Source organism: Balaenoptera physalus (genome assembly GCF_965194825.1).
Source record: "Balaenoptera physalus genome assembly, chromosome: 5".
Taxonomy (NCBI): Eukaryota; Metazoa; Chordata; class Mammalia; order Artiodactyla; family Balaenopteridae; genus Balaenoptera; species Balaenoptera physalus.
Window position 1 is genome coordinate 47,763,902 of NC_138884.1, and position 16,174 is coordinate 47,780,075.

The following is a 16,174-nucleotide window of genomic DNA, read 5'->3' on the forward strand; positions in this document are numbered from 1 at the left end:
TGAGATCTCACTTAGGCTCTGCTATGTGCTGCTTTCATCCGTATTAATACCACAACTGTACATGGTATGCACCTCTACTCCCATCCTGACTTACGTCCTGCTTGGGTCGCCCTGTGGCAGGGTGTGTGCCCTGTTGAGAGTCAGTCTCAGCTGACTCTAAACACCTGTACATCCTGGTGTTTAGAGTCAGCCGAGAGGTAGTATCACAGTCCTAGGCAGAGGCAGAGGGTGATGAAACCCTGAGCACCTGTGTGCCTGGCTGGTGCAGTCGCCTACCCTCAGAGCATCGTGTCTCGGTACCGCAGCCAACTGAGCACAAGTCAGTGTTGAGCCGGCCAAAGTTTAGGCAAGGGTCACTGGCAGGCCACGGGTCCCAGGGGTGTGGGTGCAATTTTGAGATGTCTGAATGATATAGTGCTGATGATAGGTTTAGGGAATTGAGAGGGAGAGATGAGCTAAACAGGGACAAGAGTTATGTTTATTTTCTGCACCAGAAAATTCCTTCTGCCGCTCTTTTACTTGGTGAAGCACATTTCTGGAAACAGTTTTCAAATCTCCCTCTCCAGTTAAACCCCTCTTGTGTTGTACTTCTTCTGTGCTTTTATTGAATAAGCCAACTGAAAGCTGAACCTCGGGAATTATTATCTTTGTGCTTAAATACTTTTTTGCTGTCCTTGGCGGTACTCTACCATGTCTTCTGTTAAAACACTGTCCAGCTCACTGAGCTTCAGATATGATCATGAATAAAAGCTCTTTAAGAAGCTCTATCATTGTACCTTCCTCTTCTGGGTTTAAGGACTTTTCCTCATTGTTAATACAGCGGTGAATATAAATTTTCTCCTCCCTTTAAGTAACTGTGTTATAGGTAAGCATTCAACTTCAGTGGAGAATACAGAGTCACCCTCTACCCTAGTTTTTGTTCCCTGAGAGCTGATGTGCTAGAAGGTAAAACAAGAAGAGAGAGGGGTATTGGGTCTTTTGCTTTGCATCAGCTGTACTTTTACCACTCTAGCCATAGAACAAATGCATCTTCTCAGACCCTGGCTTGTGGTCTGATGGAGATTTTAGCAGCTTTCATTTTACTCTGCTGTAACTAGTGCAAGGGACCGTTTGACTCTGAGATATTTCTGGCTAAGGAGCCACCAGTCTCGCTCTTTGGGTACCTGATTTCCAGAACTTATGCTGTCAGACTTGAATGAGTCAGTCATTTTAATTGTGATTGAAATGAATGTAATTAATTATGTCATTTTCATGACTCAGGATTAATTCCACTGTAATTGCATTATGATGCTAGGACATCATAGTGATTAGCGACTAAATGTTGACAGGCAGTAGTTAAGGCCTGCAGGTGCCCTTGCCTGGGGAGTGAGTCCTAAGCAATACAAATAAGTAGAGGCTGTGGCTCAGTCCTTCCGGTGTTTTTCCCTGGGGTGTGTTGCTGGCCTGACTCGGCATTGTTGGCAGTAGGAAATGCACTTGCCTCCTCAGGTCCTCCACGTTGCCCTGTTCCAGCAAGGATTTGGGGTCACGTGGCCCACCGTTAATTAAGCCCCTGGGCTGAGTTTCTCTTCTGCCCAGTATCTCTTGCCCTCAGCCCCCTCCACCTCTTCCTCCCCTCAAACACACACAAAGGACAAAATGCTACGGTGAAGCCTTTGATGTTGTACCTGTCCAGAGAGAATTCAGGCTGCCTAACGTTTCCCTCTACTTTTACATTTGGGATTCTTTTGTGAGAATTGACTAACCACGTTGATGCCAATACAATATTGGTTACATCAACATTAATCAGATCTCTGAACTTCCCAGAAAATGTGGGATAATACGTTGTAACAGAAATTTGAGGAGTGTCATGTTCTGTACTCATTTTGTCTTGGGCGGGCCGTTTTTGATAGTCTGTTTAAATCAGCTAAGTTGATTTCGTACTATTGTCTTGGTGTAAGTTCTCTGAATATAAATCAGTGTCTGCTGTCCTCAAGGATATGGACGATAATGCACTTAATGGGGTTAATTTGCTCATAAAATCCTAGAACGCGTCTAACTACTTGCAGAGGGAAAAATAATCCAGTTATGGGATATGGAAGGATTATAGGTTGAGATTTTCTTTATCACAGCCAAATGTCTACCTGCTTTTATTAGTCTATCTCTGTTGGTAAATCTTGTACCTGATGGTGACGATGATGATGATGACGATTTTCAAACATAAGCAAAAGTAGAAAAACAGTATAATGAGACCCATGTAGCCAATTTGTTTTTGTTTTTTGTTTGTTTAATTTAAGTACAGTTGATTTACAGTATTGCATTAATTTCAGGTGTATAGCAAAGTGATTTGGTTATACATGTATATATGTATATATCTCTATCCTTTTTTGCTTTGATTCTTTTCCGCTGTAGGTTATTACACAATACTGAATATAGTTCCCTGTGCTATACAATAGGTCCTTGTTGTTTATCTATTTTGTATATAGTAGTGTGTATCTGTTAATCCCATACTCCTAATTTATCCTCCCACAACTCGATGGCTTCCCATATGGTAAACCGTAAGTTTGTTTTCTATATCTGTGAGTCTGTTTCTGTTTTGTAAATAAGTTCATTTGTGCTATATTTTAGATTCCACATATAAGTGATGTCATATAATGTTTGTCTTTTTCTATCTGACTTAACTTTACTTAGTGTGATAACTCATATAGCCAACTTTTGTCAAGATTTTGCCACACTTGATTCATCTATCACTCCTCAGTTTTTGCTAAAGTATTCAGTGCAGATATAAGATTTCATCTTTTTATACATTTTTTAAAAAAGGACTTTAAAAAATAACCACAATGCTTTTATCCCTTTTACAAGCTTAATATTTTCTTAATATCATCTAATACATAGTCCATATATAAATTTCTGTAACAGTTTCAAATTGGTTTGATAACTGATTGTTTGATTCGACATTTAGTCACGGTCCACAAATATGTTTGCTTATTTATTTATTGACACTGCCTTTATTGGACATAAGGAGTACAGTTTCTCTTCTTGGAACAAAAATTACTTGATAGAAGGTGATTCTGAAAAAATTCACTAGCATACCATGTATTTTAATCCTCATATGTTAATATAGTTCTGCAGAAGGCAAAGGTTTAATTCTTTTTTGTTTGTTTTAAAACCGTAAGATCAGTCATCTGCACTTCTAAGTGCAATATAATGAAAACTTAGTTCGGTGACACTTTGGAGAGCAATTTGGCGATTCGTAGCACTGTAACCCCACAATTCCACTTCTCCTAAGATACCAGACCTACCCAAACTCTCAGCATGTGTATGTTAGGAGACGTGTTACAGCTGCATACAAATAGTGGCAATGTGGAGACGACCCAGTCACTCCTTAGGAGGAAAATTATGTAAGCTGCTTTATTTGTACTGTACAGCGATCAAAATGAATTAACTGGATTTAATGAAGAAAACAAAATGGACAGACATTGAGAAGAAATGTATAGTATAATAACACTCATTTAAAATTTAGTACCTTAAACAGATACTATATATTTATGTAGATGTATGTAGATAAGTATAAAATACATGTGGAAATGATATATCTGCTAGGAGGGAGGAGAATAGATGGGGAGGTGGGCTTTAACTGTACCTATAATTTTTTTCTTCAAAAATATCTGAAGCAGATATGACAATGGAATTTTTTCTTTGTTGAACTCATATTTTTTGGTTAAACTTGTATTTTAAACATAAACATTAAGAAAACCAACCAAATAAAATATCAATAAGCCTTCAGCTAGTCTGTAGTCTGATAAATGGAACTAGTTTCATATGAATAGAAAATAGGTACCTGTCTCAGGGGTGTGATTGATGCTTACATGCTCCAAAATACATCTCTAGTCAGCATGCCTAGTGCCTGAAATAGAAACTTAAACCTGTGGAACAAAGGCGTTGTTAATTGAAGTATATTACCTCTTAGAGCTGGGTTTCACAACCTCAGTACTACTGACATTTTGGGCAGAATAATTCTTTGTCACAGGGAGTGGTCCTATGTGTTGTAAGATGCTTAGCAGTGTCCTGGGTCTCTACTCACTGGATGACAGTAGCACACCCCTAATGTGACAACCAACAGTGTCTCCAGATATTGCCAACTGTCCCCTAGGGGCAAAATCCTCCTGTTCCCTCCCCCCTCCCTCCTTTGGGACCATTCCTTTGGGAACCACCTCTCTTAGTGAATAATGCATTAATCTATTGGTACCCACTCTCACTGGCATAATTTATTCTAGCTTTCTAACTCATAGCCCCTTGAAGGAGCAGAACTTGATTTCTACAGTTTTTGGTGGCTGGTTTGGGGGAAGATGGAATGCAAGGTATGGCATGGGAATCACAGGGTTAACAGGGTCACTGGATGGTGGCAGAGGAGGCATGTTCCTTAAGGACAGGTAGAGGTGAGACAAGGGAATCTTCCTTCAAACTTCACCTCGCAGTCCGAGGAAAATAGACTGCTTCTTTTGGAGGAAACTTTACTTTAGAGTGGGTTAGAGACTTGCATATGAGTATGTGCTCGCACCTCTGGAAGCAGATGACTTAGCACGTAATTCTGGCCAACAATGAGTAAGCGGGATGGAGTGGTTCTGGCAGGAAGGAGGAAGACAGAATGTCAGAGCAGACTAATACTTTTAACTGCATTGTGAGGGATGGGTGGAAAAGAGCAATTTAAGTGGTAAGTCACAGAAAGAAAGGCTCCCTTGCTAATAAACCAGTTTTTCCAGTATATTTTAGCCCATAAAACATACTCTCTACTATTTTTCAGTTTGTTTTTCTTTTCATACAGCTGTAACAAAGTGGATGACTTGCCCTGTGCCCTGTCCCTATTTTCTATGAAATTAGTTTTTTAAAAAATGTACCTAATATAAGCAGGTTTTAAATCTTTCTCTCCTCAGCAGTAACTAGTTGGGGATCTTATTGGTGATTTAGCTCTCTTAGTCCCAAATACCTCAGTAGTTTAGAAGAGGGTACCTTCATCTCAGAACTGTGGAGGTTTGAAAAAGCTGGGTGAAAACTAAGACACAAGGATTCTTTGAGAGTGAAAAGATAATAGGATCAGATGACAGGACAGTCAACTCGAGAACACATCCCCTGTTTATTTAGAGTTCTCTTTACTGTTGGGAGGAGCGGACATCTCATCAGGTGCCCATCAAATTCAAAATCCAGCTTGTCATTTTAGAAGTGTTCCCAGGGACTTCCTTGGTGGCGCAGTGGTTAAGAATCTGCCCGCCAATGCAGGGGACATGGGTTCGATCCCTGGTCCGGGAAGATCCCACATGCCGCAGAGCAACTAAGCCCGTGTGCCACAGCTACTGGACCTGCGCTGTAGAGCCCATGAGCCACAGCTACTGAGCCCGCATGCCACAACTACTGAAGCCCATGTGCCTAGAGCCCGTGCTCGGCAACAAGAGAAGCCACCACAATGAGAGGCCCGTGCACCACAATGAAGAGTAGCCCCCGCTCGCCGCAACTAGAGAAAGCCCGTGTGCAGCAACAAAGACCCAACGCAGCCAAAAATAAATAAATAAATAGATAAATAAATAAATAAATAAAAAAGCATTCCCCAAACCAACCTCCCGTTCACCATACCGCTTCTGGCCACCCTACCCCACAGAGAAAACCCTAATCAAAACTCCAGAGGTTCTCCATTTTGTTTCTGCCTTATAGATAAGAACCTATCAATAATAATAATAATCACCACTATTTCTTTTTTTTTTTTTCCACACACACACACTGTATTTTATTTTTACAAGAGATAAATAGACTGACACCAAGCATTGTACATGGATGACCACAACAAAAGCAACAATGATTGCAATTACCAAACATGAAACACACTCGTACTATGTCATAATATTGACATTCAGTCCAGTAATCCTCCACTGTAACAGCTCCTTTACTTTGCAGTGAAAATTGATTTGTATATTCTTTGCCTCTGAGTCCTTGTGGGATTTTTTTTTTTTTTTTTAAATTCAGACAGAAAGTCACAAAAATTATACTCATCCTCATCAGTTCACTCAGTCCCATGTAATTCATTTTTTTTTTTCATCTTGATATTTTGTTAGCACTTTTATGAGTTCATAAGTTTTTCATTAGAGTTCTGAAAATGCTTATTCATTCAGTTCAGCAGTACAGTCAGTTACCTGAAACCTGTACTTGTCAGAGTCTTTTCCATGAATTTCTTGAAGATGAAACCCTTTTATAGGAACATATTTGCAAAATCATCAGAGTACACCCAGAACTGTCTGTAAATGACAAAAGACTTAAAAATGACCACGGTTAAAGATTTGATGAAAGTTCATAATAATGCAGTTGACAAGAAAATTAGTTATTTCTGAGATATACATTTTAAAGTAATAACTAGGATTATTACTTATAACATTATACCAGAACATATAAGATTTTTAGAAATTTCATGTAATGTCTGAAACATTTATATTAACATATTTCCATACATATTTCCATACAAATACAAATATAAGATTTTTAGAAATTTCATGTAATGTCTGAAACATTTATATTAACATATTTCCATACAAATAACCCAATGAAAGTTTAGTATTAGTTGTTTTGTTTGTTTTTTTATACTGCAGGTTCTTATTAGGCATCATTTTTATACACGTCAGTGTATACATGTCAATCCCAATCGCCCAATTCAGCACACCACCATCCCCACCTCACCGCAGTTTTCCCCCCTTGGTGTCCATATGTCCATTCTCTACATCTGTGTCTCAACTTCTGCCCTGCAAGCTGGCTCATCTGTACCATTTTTCTAGGTTCCGCATACATGCATTAATATACTCACCACTATTTCTTAAACACCAACTCCACTGTGCAAAATTAATTTACATTATTTACATGAGGATAACATCTTGTTAATCCTCATTTTACTGATGAGAAAACTGCAGGTGAAGAAGGTCAAGTAACTTGCTTCAGATCACATCGCTAGTCAAAGGTAGCCTGAAAAGGAATCCCAATTTGTCTTTCCTACTCAGAATCCCTCGCCACCACTTCCTACCCTAAACCATGCCTTCCTTACCAGCCCCTCTGGCCAATGTCTTCTAATTCTCCCTTTGAAGGTTGAGGTGACTCTTCCACAAATGGAATCTCCTCTGCTGAGTGTTGGCTTTGTCACATCCTAGGAAACTCATAACATTTCAATCCTAAATCATCAACAGAAATTTTAAAGAAAACAAATCCATTAAGACTATCCAGCATTATGATCAAAGATACTGTACATAAATGCCAAACCATAAGGTTGACATTTTAATTGAATTGATGGTTCATTTGATGATGAAGTTTATGGACTCTTCTGTGTTGTGGGATTTCTTGTTTAATCAGATTACTTATGTCCAAATAAACGAAGTTAATGTGGATGTCAGTCAAGATATGGGTCAACAGTGTATTGAATGAGATGTTAAAATGTTAGTTGTTAAAATGAAACTCTGCCTGTTATTCTAAATGCCTGCTGGTTTCTCTGCAATGTTGATTGACAACTGATTGCAATGTCCATACTTCCACCCCATTTATGCTTTAAAATGGATATAAACACATATTTAATTCTGTGATTAGTATTTATATCTGGGGCTAAAATCCTCCCATTTTATAATCAGCATTGATTATTTTATAAGTTTCTGGAGAACTACTGGGGTAAATAATGATGAAAAAGGAGGTAGATTTTCTCATCCACCTTTCTCAAGAGACTAAAAGTACATCTCCAGTACTTCTAGCTTAGTACTCTTAGTCTTGATAACTGAGAGACACTAATAGAAAATTACTCACAATACAAAAAAGGCAAATTATTCTATTATAGATATATAAACCATGTAGAAATCAGGAAAATAGAAGCTTTATTTCAGTAAAGCTTTTGATTTTATCTTAATCCCAAATAACAGGGTCAACAAATCCATTCTACCTGTTACCCTTCTCATGACCCTGGCAGACATCACTAATTGATGACGTCTTTGGCACTGAACCAAGATGTGGCCCCAAAAGTCTTCTTTAGCACAAACCTGCAGACAGCTTCTCACTACCAACTGACCTGGGGTTGGCCTTCCTGATGAAACCTTGTCACACTCCTGATCTGGAGATTAGATGGGGCTTCTCACACTGCTCATCAGAGGACCACTAACTGAAAGGAAGGGAACCTGTTGAGTAATTGGGTTTGGCTTAGATTTGGTTGTATTGTTTGAGGTTACGTTGATGACTTTGACATCATTGAAGTGCAGTATGGTGGACTGAATGCTTTTAAATTAGTTAGGTTTTAAACAGCCTAGGAAACAGGAATAGAGTTTAAAGTAACCTTGATGGTTTTGATGAATGAGCCACCAGAGAGAGGGAAAACATTCAAGATCGTTTACCCAAGGAGGATGCTCCAAAATGGGATAAAAAACCAGGCTTGGTTACATGCATGATAGGAACTGGCCCCTTCAGAAAGCCACAGGCAGAGTTTTAGATAAGCAGGCAGTGGAAAGCAGGGCACAGAACCTAGACTGATGCTGCAGTGCATAAAAGAGCCAGCATGTTTAACTACACAGTGATGCGCTGCTTTGAATTACTAGCCCTGGTCTTGGCCATGAACAGTGATTCCTGCGTGTCTTCCATGTGCCTACATTATTTTCGGAACTATGCCCACAAGCAACCCTTAGCCTAGTTAAGGAGATATCACCAAGATCCGGAAAGCCATGTGGCAGTTGAGAATCAGGCAGCACTGGTGTTATTGAAGTCCACAAACATATAAATATAATTAATTTGAGGAAGAAACTTAATGAGCGTAGCATGAAAGATCATTTTGGATGGGGGACATCAGAGAGGGTTTTTTTGTGGATGTTTGGTGTTGAACTGGCCATGTGGAGGTGGATTGAGGTTAACTAAGGTGATGGCTTTCTAAACTGGGAAAATGAGGGAATCATTTAAATAGCAGTGGGAGTGAGCTTAGTTTATAGAAGAGACGAAAGATAGAAATAAGATTAGGTTATGAAGGGCCTCAAATGCAAAGCAGTTTAGATGTGATATAAAGGCACAGGTAAGTCCAGGTTTACTGTTTGTATTAAGGGTGGTAAAGAGGAAATTCTGAAGCCTGTATAAAGGGTTGAATGAGATCTGTGATTATTTTTTTTTTAAATGCATTTTTAAAATATTTATTTATTTATTTTTGGCTGTGTTGGGTCTTCGTTTCTGTGCGATAGCTTTCTCTAGTTGTGGCAAGCGGGGGCCACTTTTCATCGCCGTGCGCGGGCCTCTCACTATCGCGGCCTCTCTTGTTGTGGAGCACAAGCTCCAGACGCGCAGGCTCAGTAGTTGTGGCTCACGGGCCCAGTTGCTCCGCGGCATGTGGGATCTTCCCAGACCAGGGCTCGAACCCGTGTCCCCTGCATTGGCAGGCAGACTCTCAACCACTGCGCCACCAGGGAAGCCCGAGGGTTGATTTTTGAATTTAGAAAAAGAAAAAAAAAAAACCAAAAAACTGAGGGATTATACATTTTTCAGTTGGTTAATTATTAGAAGGAGGAAGCCATCCCACTTTCCCTCCATATCCATAAAAGATGGAACAAAAAGATTGCCTTAAATTGAAGTAAAAAAATTGATAGATATAAGAAAGAACTTCTCATTAGCAAAAAAGGATACGAAAACTGGACCAGGCTAGTAGGTAGATTACGTAGAGATTTTTTGCAAATTGGATAGATAATTGATAATTTTGGGAGAGGTATAAATTATATAACAAAACTCTTTTCATTTTTTAGCTGTGCCTTGTTGTCTTGGTTGTAACAAATTCCCTATAAATGTTTTAAGTATTTCAGTTTTCAATCTGTCTTTATGTGGTGTTTATCTCTGTAACATCGCTGTCTGCTTGTGGGTCACTGGCTCTATGGGCAGAGAAAGCAAGAAAGCTCTTCATCAGTTCTGTTATTTTGCCAGCAAGTGGTAACAACTCCTCAAGCCCTCTTCACCTTTTCTCCTTTCTTCAAGAGATTTTGTAATAGCAGTTCCCAATTTTCTGTTTTTTTTTGCTGAAGCACTCGGGGCAGCATAAGTTTTCGAACCAACAAGAAAGTGAGGGGTGAGGGCACCAAAGCATGCCTCGTACACGGAAGGTGGGGGAGATAGGGAGCAGATAGTGTGGGTTCTATGTTTGTTGAGAATAGACTCTTGGGCTCAGAGAAAGGAGAGATCCCATTGGACTTGTGATTAGACAGTTTTTTTCTTGGGTTGGGGTAGGAAGAAGCCAGTGATGTCTGGATGCCCTGGGGGTGAGCCAAACTCTTAGGCAGGGGCCTCCTCCTTGGTGTGCCAACCTCAGAACAGGGTGATGAAAAGCTGTACTCTGGACCCCTTCACTCGCTTTTCTAGGTCAGGTGCCTGGTATCTCTGCTTCTCTTCCTCAAAAGCTCTGTTTCCCGCAAAACTTGGGCTGGCTAGAGAAGAGCTTCTATACCCTGGAGCCCTAGCCCATTTTCTGAAGGTTCCTCAGGGAGCAGAACTAGTAGACCCCTTACGTCTCCTGTAACTTCTGGGATACCTGGTGAACAAGAGTAAAGAATGGGACGCTTTTGTGTTAGGGCTTTAGAGCCTTCTTCCTTTCCAGATGTTTCTCTCTGGAAACAGGATTTGCCTCTGTGCTTCTCTGGGGTTGAGCACTGGGCAGCCTGCACCTGCTAATTTCACCTGGGAAATAGAAGCGGACCCTGATGCCTGAGGGTGCAGGGGATGCCATGGACAAACTGTGTAGGTGGATTATTTGGCCTTATTATCTTTGGATACCTGGAAAAATGCATTGTATGCAGAGGACAGCAACTTGGAGGAACATGGCTTCAGGCCTTCACAAAATTTAAGGTACTCTGGAGACAGCGCGTATACATAGCAAATGACACCCTTCTTCAAGTTGCAAGAGAGAACAGCGTTAAGGGCAGTGATTTCGGGTATCCCTTTGAAACCAGTGGCATTCTCTTGATTTAAGCAGGGGGGAGGGACTTCCCTGGTGGTCCAGTGGTTAAGACTCCGTGCTCCCAATGCAGGGGGCCCGGGTTTGATCCCTGGGGAACTAGATCCCACATGCCGCAAATAAGAGCCCGCACATCGCAACTAAAAGATCCCACATGCCGCAACTAAAGATCCCGCACACAGCAATGAAGATCCTGCGTGCCACAACTAAGACCCGGTGCAGCCAAATAAACAAACAAACAAACATACATACATACATAAATACATAAATAAATAAATAGCTAACTAGCAGAGGGAAGTTGATAATGAATTCCAGAGACCATCCCTTAAAAAAAAGAAGAGAGAGAGAAAATGAGATTAAGATTGGATGGAGAGTACAGACGTTGGCTATGTGTGATTAATTCAAGCATTCACCTGCTTGGTAGACTATGTAAAGTACTCCAAACCTTTGCAAAGGATAGGTGTATGTTCTTTTTTTCAAAGTGTGGTAAGCTTTTTGTTTACTAAATTAAGTTGGTATCTGTTAGTGTATCATGCAGATGAATCCTTTCCTCTTCCTGCTTCTGCAACAGCATTAGCACAAATTTACTTGACTAAATGAACGTCCTCATTTTCAGTGACTCATATGTTCTAAACAGTGAGTTTCCTTGCCAGTCAGTGGTCAACCCACATGACCCTCGGCAACAGACATCGTGTGTGATGCCAGCAGGCATTGCGAAATCCCAGCGTGTGACGGTGCTCAGCCTCTGACGCTCAAGTGAGCCTGTGCCCAAGATTGCTAATCAATAGAGAGGTGTGTGTATCAGGGTGTGTGTACAAGAGAAAAACAGGCATTTTGTAATCAACAAAAAAGAACTAACATCTTTTTTTTTTTTTTTTTTTTTTTCAAGGGAGGGCATTGCCTTGCCATTTCATCCTCACCCTTATAGGACAAGTCATCCATTGTGTCTTTTAGTGTAAGCCTGATTTAGTTTTAGAAACTTATAACTGATGTTTTGTAAGTTTGATGTAACATGGACTTTTTTTTCCTGTCTTTGCTGATAATCAGTTAAAACAACTCCTGCATCATATAATAAATGGGGCTGGTGGTTCATGGGCTCAAGGAAAATGAAAAAGGGGAAAATGGAGGTCTGCTGATGGGAAGAATCTTGAGTAATTTTAGAAAAAGGGATATCAGGTGGAAGAAATTGTAAGCAAAGGCAGGAGAGTAGGAGAGCCTAAGAGATATTAGGGGCCCAAGAACTGATTTAGTCTGGTTGGAGCTAGGATGAGTGAAGGTGAGTTGGAGGTGCAGAATGTCGAGATTGAATAGTTCAATCCTAAAGAGCCCTGAATTCCAGGCCAAGAAATTACTTAATTAAATTCAGGACAAATCTGGTAGCTTTTTGGAAGCGGGGTTAGGAAGAGGGTGGGGAAAGTGGAGAAAGGAGGGTGGTAGATGGAAATCCATTCTGGAAGGTACTGGGGCCTTGAACCAGAGCCATGGGGCTGGTGCAGAGGTGGAGGGTCTGTGCAGCCATATAAAAATGTGAGCCTTGGGGAAGAAGTCAGGACTACAGATGTACATTTGGGAATTATTTGCAGAGGGTGGAAGTTGAAATGGTAGATTGAATGAACTCACTGAGTGAAAGACATTTATAGAGGCTAGAGAAAAAAGGGGGGCTGGAAGAGATAAATGAACCAGATGAGTATCAACCAGGGAAAAGAATAGGAGCAGAGAGAGTGGAAACTCAGAGGAGAGAGAGTTCTAACTTTATATTTTCTCTCTCCTTATTCCTCTGCCCACTGATACTCTTCTGTGCTATATTTTTCGATAGATGTTTTCTATCAACTCTTTTTCAGAAATAAAAGCAGTGAATACCTTATCTGTAAACTGCTTTTCTGTGAGTGTCTACACACGTGAGGTGGTGGTGGGGTTATTAGGGACTTCTAAAGCTAACGTAGAAATTACGTATTTTAGGGTAAGATTTGAAATGCAGGGGTGACACTGGTTTATGTGGAAATTGATCGTAGTACGGTCTCACTTTGTTGCATCTTTGCAGTTCTGCAGAGGCTGAGCCATCAGACTGATGGGATTCTGGGAGAGCCAGCAGATGACACACAAAGGATATGTGTGTGCAAGTTCTTGTGTAAACATTTTAAATTTGGGTTTACACATCTTTTAAAAACTTTCTGGCCTAGGTAGTATTTACATTCACATGGTACAAAAATCATAGCAACTTAAAAACATGTGCTTTGATAAGTGTAGCTTCCAGCCGTTACTTTCTACCTCCATGCCATGTTAGTGTCTTATGGATGTTCCAGTGGTTCTTTATGTGACCTCAAACATGCTATTGTAATGGAAATGTTTGTTATTTTCTTGGGTTGCTAGTACCAAAGATGATGTACAGTAAACACTACTCTGAGCCAGTTTTTCACTTATAGCCTGTAGTCCTTTCCATATTATTACTTAGAAAGTTTCTTTTTTTTTTTAACAGCTACAAGAAATTTCATTACATCAATGCAAATGGTTTTTTACCTGTAGTTCTCCACCTTTTGCTATCAAAAAATATGTGGCGATTCACACTATTTGTAACATGAATTACGTGTAACATAAATCTGTGACATGAATGGGATTGCTCTGTCAGAGAGCATTTGTAATTTTGATTGATGGCCAAATCACCCTTCATTAATGGTTGTACTATTTGTACTTCCACTAGGGGTGTATGGAAGTGCCTCTTTCCCCACGGCTTCACCAATGGTGTAAATGTATGTCAAACTTTTGGGTTTGTGCCAGTCTGATAGGTGAGAAGTGGAAACTCATGTTAGTCTTAATTTGCATTTCTTTTATAGAGAGTGTGATTTGGTACACGTTTTATGTTTAAGGGCCATTTGTATTTCTTTTTCTGGAAACTGTCTTTTGGCAATTTTTCTTTTCTTTTCTTTTGCCCATTTTTCTCTCTCTCTTGATTTCTGTTTCACTTTGATTTCTGGGACCTTCTCATATATTAAAGTGATTAGCTTTTGTCTGTGCTGAGCTAAAAATACTGCTTTCAGTTTGCAATTGTATTTTCCCCTTTGCTTATCATGCTTCTTACTATGCAGATATTTTCTTCTTTTTTAAATAAATTTATTTATTTATTTATTTTTGGCTGCGTTGGGTTTTCATTGCTGCACGCGGGCTTTCTCTAGTTGCGGTGAGCGGGGGCTACTCTTCGTTGCGGTGCGCGGGCTTCTCGTTGCAGTGGTTTCTCTTTGTTGTGGAGCACAGGCTCTGGATGCGCGAGCTTCAGTAGTTGTGGCACGCGGGCTCAGTAGTTGTGGCTCGCAGGCTCTAGAGCGCAGGCTCAGTAGTTGTGGCACACAGACTTATTTGCTCCACAGCATGTGGGATCTCCCAGGACCAGGGCTCGAACCCGTGTCCCCTGCATTGACAGGTGGATTCTTAACCACTGGGCCTCCAGGGAAGTCCGATATTTTTCAATTTTATGTAGTCAAATTTATCAATATTTTCTTTTTATAGCTTCTGGATTTTTATTTTTTTTAGTAGAAAAATTTTCTTTCTGCCAAGTCTTAAGGGAATTCTCCAGTGTTTTCTTTGACTACTTTTATGGCTTTAAAAAAAGAATTTAAATCTTTGATTCATTTATTCTGGTGTATTTGTCCAGATGGCTACCCAGATGTTGCAACACTGTCTATTAAAAAGCCCATCTCTACCCAAATGATTTGTGATGCAACCTTAATAATTTCCTGAATTCTAGTATAGTTTTGGATCTATTCCTGAACTTTCTATTCTGCAGTGTTTACTTGTCTTGTCATGCACTGGTACGTTGTTTTAATTACTGACATTTTAATATCTGGCAGGGATCGTTGTTCTCATTGCTTTTCCTTACAGAACTGTCTTGTTAATTCTTGCTTATGATCCGTATGATCTTGACATTCAGCTTGTCTATGTTCCAGAGGAAATACAACTATCTATTTTTATTGGCATTGTGGTAAATTTATAAATTTACTGAGGGTGGTTTGACCTTATCTGTGTTGAGTCTTCTTCTCCAAGAACATTACATCTTTCCATTTGTTTAGGTGTTTCTTTGTACCCTCCAGAGGTGTTTGAAAGTTTTCCTTAGACAGTGTACATTTCCTCTTAAGTTTATAATTCCAGTAGATATTATAAATGGAGCCTCTTCTTCCATCATATCTTCTAACTGATTGTTGTTTGTATATTGGAAAGCTTTGATTTTAGTAAGGCAAAAGGATATAAAAAAGTAAGAATTCTACTTATGTAGGTTTCAGATTTCCTTTTTTTTTTTTTTCAGGCATGCAGCTATTTTATCTTCGTAGTGATAGTTTTACCACTTCTTATTCAATTTTAGTTTGTATTTTATTTCTTTTCCAGTTTATACTTCATTTCTTTCCCTTGTCTAATTGTGCTGGCTGCTACTCCAATACAGCATTGACTAGCAGTGGTGTTAGTTGCCGTTCCTGCTGGGGACGGGCTGTAGTGCCTGTAGCATCTTCCCTGTAAGCATCAGGTTGGCTTTGATCTAGTTTTCCATCTTATGGTAAATACTTTTTTTTTTTTTTAATTTTATTTATTTGTTTTGGCTGCGTTGGGTCTTCGTTGCTGTGCGCGGGCTTTCTCTAGTTGAGGCGAGTGGGGGCCACTCTTCATTGTGGTGCGCGGGCTTCTCATTGTGGTGGCTTCTCTTGTTGCGGAGCACGGGCTCTAGGTGCGCGGGCTTCAGTAGTTGCAGCATGTTGGCTCAGTAGTCGCGGCAAGCGGGCTCTAGAGTGCAGGCTCAGTAGTTGTGGCGCACAGGCTTAGTTGCTCCGTGGCATGTGGGATCTTCCCGGACCAGGGCTCGAACCCGTGTCCCCTGCATTGGCAGGCGGATTCTTAACCACTGCGCCACCAGGGAAGTCCAGTAAATACTTCTTGATGCTTATTTTGTAAATCAAGAATGAATGTTGAATTTGTCATGCTTTTCAGCATATCTGGTGATGAGTATTTCCCCCACCCCCTTAGGCATATTATGGTAAATTACATTAATAGCTTAATATTAGAGTCATATTTGTGTTTATGGACTAAACATTGGTTGGTCATAATATGGTGCTGGAAGCTGTCTACCAAAATTGGAGTTAGGATTTTTGCAATTGATCCTTATATTTGAGATTAGTGTATTACCTACTACTTGCTTCCCTCCTTTCCCCTTTATGCCCTTTCTTCTCAGATTTA

At 40.1% G+C, this 16,174-nt stretch overlaps 1 protein-coding gene across 5 annotated transcripts in view; it reads left to right on the forward strand.

The window, feature by feature from the left end:
- Positions 1-16,174, forward strand: part of GPAT3 (glycerol-3-phosphate acyltransferase 3) — a 60,746-nt gene that overhangs the window by 12,310 nt on the left and 32,262 nt on the right. The window lies entirely within an intron of this gene.